This window comes from Amblyomma maculatum, chromosome 3 (assembly GCF_055883805.1).
Source record: "Amblyomma maculatum isolate TAMU_Amacu chromosome 3, ASM5588380v1, whole genome shotgun sequence".
Classification (NCBI taxonomy): domain Eukaryota; kingdom Metazoa; phylum Arthropoda; class Arachnida; order Ixodida; family Ixodidae; genus Amblyomma; species Amblyomma maculatum.
Window position 1 is genome coordinate 35,310,951 of NC_139346.1, and position 6,015 is coordinate 35,316,965.

A 6,015-nucleotide genomic window follows, 5' to 3' on the forward strand; every position below is an offset into this window, starting at 1 on the left:
CATCCGCGTAAATGGTGTGTCCCAAGTGTGGGATACTGCTTAAACACATGCGCGTAATGTGAGGGCCGTGCGGTGGCCCTGGGCCCTTGAAGGGTCCACGCTCGCTCGTGAAATAAAGTTTTTTCCTCCTCCTCCTGCGTGGTAGCCCTTTGAATGCTTTCTGGCTATGGCCGTTCGCGTTGAAGCGAGTGGCAGCACGAAGGTAGTTGCTGCTGCGTCCAAGCTTGCTCACCCGTGCGTTTCACAGCAAATGTCCGCTGTCGTGGAATAAGATGTGTTTATGTTCGTGCGCGAATGCTGCCATGCTTGTTGAGTTAGCTCTCGTTGCTATCGCGTTCATTGCTTCGCCTTTCCGATGAAACTGAGGATTTTCCCCACAACTCTTGAAACCACACCATTTGGTCATTAAATTAAGTCACTTATTTATAACAAAGGCAAATAATTTCGATATGTTCTTTTTTTTGTTATCATAAAAAAAGAAGACTGACAGCTTCACAACACGAAACGCCACAGTCCTATCTTTATCTCTCTTACTCCTTCGCGCATACGTAGAATACGCCGTAGCGTACGAATAACGCCATGGCACTCTGTACGCGCAGAAAATCGCTTATCTGCTTTTACCCCATCGTCAGCATTGTCTACTATCTCTGCTGTTCTTGCGTCCCACACGATGACCACCACTGCAAATGAAGACGAGCCAAACCCGGGCATCTACCTCCTGAATTTTTGGGCTCTGCGTCGCCAGGCGGATTATTATGCTACTCGCAACCCCGATGACCCATCGGCTATCCCCGCTCTTCACCGGGCTACCGCACGCGCGAGGCGGTATGAAAAGCGTCTAGGAAGGCAACGTTGGGCTGCATGGTGTGAGCGCCTGTCTTCCAAGCAGGGTAATTGACATCTTTGGAGGGTGTTTCAAGCCATGGAGCGCTCTTCTCAAGTTTCTGATTACGCAAAGAGCATTCGCCTTTCGATGAATGTGGACGAGGAAACATCTGAAAAACAGGCGGCCAGGCAGTTTTTTCCACACTATGATTCCACCTCGAATTCTCCATCGTGCTTACCGGTTACCGAACCCCCTGATGAGATTACTTCTGACCTAACCATGGCAGAGCTACTGGCCTCCATTGAACGCCTCAAATCTAACTCTGCTCCCGGCCACGACGGCATACCTAACTCCTTATTCCGCAACTTGGAAGAGACTGCTTTGCAGGTCTTGCAGTGACGTGTGGCATTCTGGTGTCATGCCGGACGAGTGGAAGCATTCTATTGTTATTTTAATACCGAAGTCAGGTCATCCTCCAGTATCTCTCTCGGCCCTTCGTCCAATTTCCCTGATGCCAGCAATCTGCAAGCTTTAAGAAAATATTCTCGCCACTTGCTTATCGTGGTGGTTGGAATCCTATGATTGTTATCCAGAATCCCAAATCGTATTCCACTCGCAAATAGGAACGGAGGACGGCCTTGCTACTTTGGCTGCTGACGTACTTCACCACTCTCCGCACAGTCATCTTGTTAGAACCGTGATCGCTACAGATATAACAAAGGCATATGATAACATCCTTCACTTAGCCATTCTTGCCTCCCTACAAACTCTTGATCTCCCTCAGAGGTTTCTTCTCTCCATTCACGCCTTTCTAACAAATAGAACGTTCAGTGTGCGCGTCCATGGTAAGCCCTTTGGTCACTTCCCCTCAAACAGAGGAGTGCCTCAGAGCTCCGTTATCGCCCCTACATTATTTAAAGTGGCCTTCATTCCACTTGTTCGAGCCCTAGAGGCCATCCCTTCCATACGCGTGCTTGCGTATGCCGATGATATAACCTTATGGTGCTGTCACCCAGATACGTTTGTCCATCAGGCGGCCCTCCAGCATGCGCTAGATGTATTGACATTTCGCCTCCTTCCTTTGGGTCTAACTCTTTCGCATACAAAATCCTGTTTCATTCGCATTGGAAATAAAGCTGGCTTACGGAAAGCTCCCACTATAAATTTTATGATAGATAATACCCCGATTCCTCAAACACAAACCGTTCGCATTCTTGGTCTTCTTCTTCATTCCTCTGGGACTGACACCCCGTGGCTGACAGCCATCCGTTAGTCCGCTCACGCTACTCTAGGTCTGATTCGTAGCATAGCTATGCGCTCTGGCGGCGCGCGTGCTCACACGGCCCGCCAGCTTGTTCGCTCTGTCCTCCGGCCGCGTATAATCTACCAGGCACAGTTTCAACGTCTCACCCACAGACAGTGGGACTTTCTTGAGGCCATCAATCGAGAGGCTATGCGTCTCCCACATATGTATCCCCCGTCTAACACCCATACCAGTACTTCAGGAGTACGCCCAGCTAAATACGCTCAGTGAACTCATTGATCAGCGGATAGCAAACAGAGCTCGCAAACAGTCTTTACAACTCCATCGTTTAGAGACACTATCTCCATGGTCGTACTGCCAGTTCACGGACAATCGCCCCACTGCTTCCCCGTCGGTATCATCCGCACATCTGCCTGAAGGGTGCATATTATATACCAATGCATCACATACTGCACAGCCAGGAGTTACTTGCGTGTATCATAATCATCATCATCATCATCAGCCTGATTATACCCACTGCAGGGCGAAGGCCTCTCCCATACTTCTCCACTAAAGTCGGTTCTGTGCTAGCTGCATCCACTTGACCCCTGCGAACTTCTTAATCTCATCCGCCCACCTAACTTTCTGCCGCCCCCTGCTACGCTTTCCTTTCCTTGTGTGTATAGCCCCTCTCATCCGCATCTCAATACTCTACGTGACATATACCGCGGATACGCACCCCTCTGGCACTGGAACTTCAAGCCATTTACAATGGCATTTATTCCCTTTCGCCAGTTCCTACATTCAATGCAGTTCATCTTTACACAGACTCTCTCACTGCCCTTAAACAGCTTAAGGCCGTTCGACGCACATCCCAAATAACACAGTCCATTCATTTGATCTGTTCAAAGTATCCATGTCCTGTGCGCATACACTGGATTCGCGGCCATGCTCGCGATCCACATAATATTCAAGCGGATGCTATGACGCACATGAACACATCAGGCGATCCACCACCTTCCCCTCTTCCCCCCTTCCCCCAGATCCGTTCCTGTCCCACGTTTCCGATTGTCAAGTTCTGCGCCAGCGAACACGCGCGCGCGCTCCCATTCCTCCGTCTTCGCATCCTTTCCCCCGGTCTTACTCGGCAGGAGGAGGTAACAGTGCGCCAGATTTGGGCAGGGGCGGCTATGACCCTATCTGTACGACATCGTTGGTGGGATAAAGATCTGCCAGTGACTGACAGGTGCCCTCACTGGGACACTGCACCTGAGGTCTGTGATGTGCGTCACTTGTTGTGGACGTGTCCATCAACGACTCACATTAGACGGATACTCATGAAGGTGGGCCTGCGGTGGAATCGCGATTGTGATTACGAGAAGTGGACAATGGACAATCGCTACACCGGCAACCTCTGCGAATACTTAAGCGCAACTGGACTTCACTCCTTCTTTTAACTTTCTATCTCCTGCATCCCATTCCGCCTTTCTCAACTTATGCCTTGTGGCAAACTTTTCGAAAAAAAAAAAATGTCACTTATGGCTGACTGTCGATTTGCTGTATTTCTTTTCGAATAACCGTTAAAAAAAAAATAAAACAAGGGGCGTGAACGTTGTGACAGAGAACATAAATATTTTCTAAAACTAGTGCTAAGCTTCAGGAACACATTTGTCCTGCAAAAAAATTACATACTTCACCTTAATTTATCTGTTTAGTGTTGTTTTAAAGTTGTTTTCTGATGGTTATCACTTTCTCAAAACTTTGCGTTTGTTGCTGAATTGTATCTGTATGTTTTGTTCTTGTGGCCCGAAAACGTTACCCCTTACTCTTACCAACGCTCGTCGGATCGTCTGTCTTTCTTTGCGGCAGGTTTAGTACCTGTGATTGCGCAACATATTTATTTGTCTTGTTTGATGCACATCAGTAACTTTGCTTAGTTGCGTAGATTTATTGGAGACTTATACGTGTATTTAAATATCATATTGCGAGGTTTTGTGCATACATATAGTGAAGTTTGTTTCCAGTGGTAATATTTTGCCCTTGTCAAGTGTATCTACTCATTTGTAATATTCCATAGTATCTTCGTATTTCTATATATTTGTTTCGGAACTTCTGCTTTTTATGAGCGCTCTCTGTGCGACTATAATTTTGGTGCCATTACCCACAATACACGACCGGTGACAGCTGTTCCTGTGCAAATAATTGGAAGAAAAGACTGCGTCATTGGCCGTTGCACGCGTGCAAAAACGTAAACAAGGGTCTTGGATGACAAAGATTCAATAAAGTATTTGCCGTCAAAGTGTTCATTTCATAGCCTTTATGTTTTCGTATCAGCCACATACACTGCTTTGCTGGTTTCGAATTGATATAGTTCTAAAGTTGGTTTAATATTTTCTGTACTTATTAGACATATTCACGAAAGCATTGAAAGTTTAGAAAGTTTGTTTATTCATGAAAACAGGTATTACATGAATAATACAGAATAATAATATTAGTTATTTCTACCACAATTTTTGGCACATACATGTATGTTCTTTTATAACAAAATGAATATTTTACTTGTCTTGACAGTGCGTAGCGTTCAAGAATTCGTTTGCAGCATCTAATACACGATGGATATTGGCAATGACCGTGCTGGTATTATTCGCATATTTGATCCCTCGACAAATTTTATATGGAGGAAGCCCCCATTTCTATATTATATTATAATATTATTTGCGTATTATCATCATCATCATCATCAGCCTGATTATACCCACTGCAGGGCGAAGGCCTCTCCCATATTTCTCCACTTAACCCGGTTTTGTGCTAGCTGCATCCACTTGACCCCTGCGAACTTCTTAATCTCATCCGCCCACCTAACTTTGTGCCGCCCCCTGCTACGCTTTCCTTCCCTTGGAATCCAGTTTGTTACCCTTAGCGACCATCGGTTATCCTCTCTTCGCACTACATGTCCTGCCCATGTCCATTTCTTCTTCTTAATTTCTACTAGAATGTCGGTAACTTGAGTTATTTCTCTGACCCACTCTGCACGCTTTCTATCTCTTAATGTTACCCCTATCATTTTTCGTTCCATAGCCCTCTGGGTTGTCCTCAACTTAAGCAGAACTCTCTTGGTTAGCCTCCACGTTTCAGCCCATAGGTGAGTACAGGCAAGATGCAACTGTTGTATACTTTCCTCTTGAGCGATACCGGTAAGCTACTAGTCATAATCTGCGAGTGCTTGCCAAATGCGCTCCATCCCAATCTTATTCTCCTTGTTATTTCCTTTTCATGGTCCGGATCTGCGGTTACTACCTGTCCTAAGTAGACATATTCGCCTACTACTTCCAGTATTTCGCTACCTAATGTAAACTGCTGTTCCTTCCCGAGGCTGTTGAACATTACCTTAGTCTTCTGCATATTGATTTTCAAGCCTACCTTTCTACGTTTCCTGTCTAGGTCATCAATCATTATTTGCAGTTCGTCCCCCGAGTTGCTTAGCAAGGCAATGTCATCAGCAAATCGCAGATTACTGAGGTATTCTCCATCTACCCTTATCCCTAACTGCTCCCATTCCAAGTCTCTGAATACTTCCTCTAAACAAGCTGTGAATAGTACTGGGGAGATTGTGTCTCCTTGCCTAACACCTTTCTTTATGGGAATTTTGTTACTTTCTTTATGCAGAACTATGGTTGCAGTGCAGCCACTATATATATCTTCCAGCACTTTCACGTACGGCTCGTCTACCCCCTGATTTCGCAATGCCTGCATCACCGCCGAGGTTTCAACTGAGTCAAATGCTTTTTCGTAATCAATGAATGCTATGTATAAGGGCTGGTTATATTCTGACCATTTTTCTATCACCTGATTGATGGTATGGATATGATCGATAGTAGAGTACCGTTTCCGAAACCCTGCTTGATCCTTTGCTTGATTGCAGTCTAAGGTTGTCCTGATTCTATTA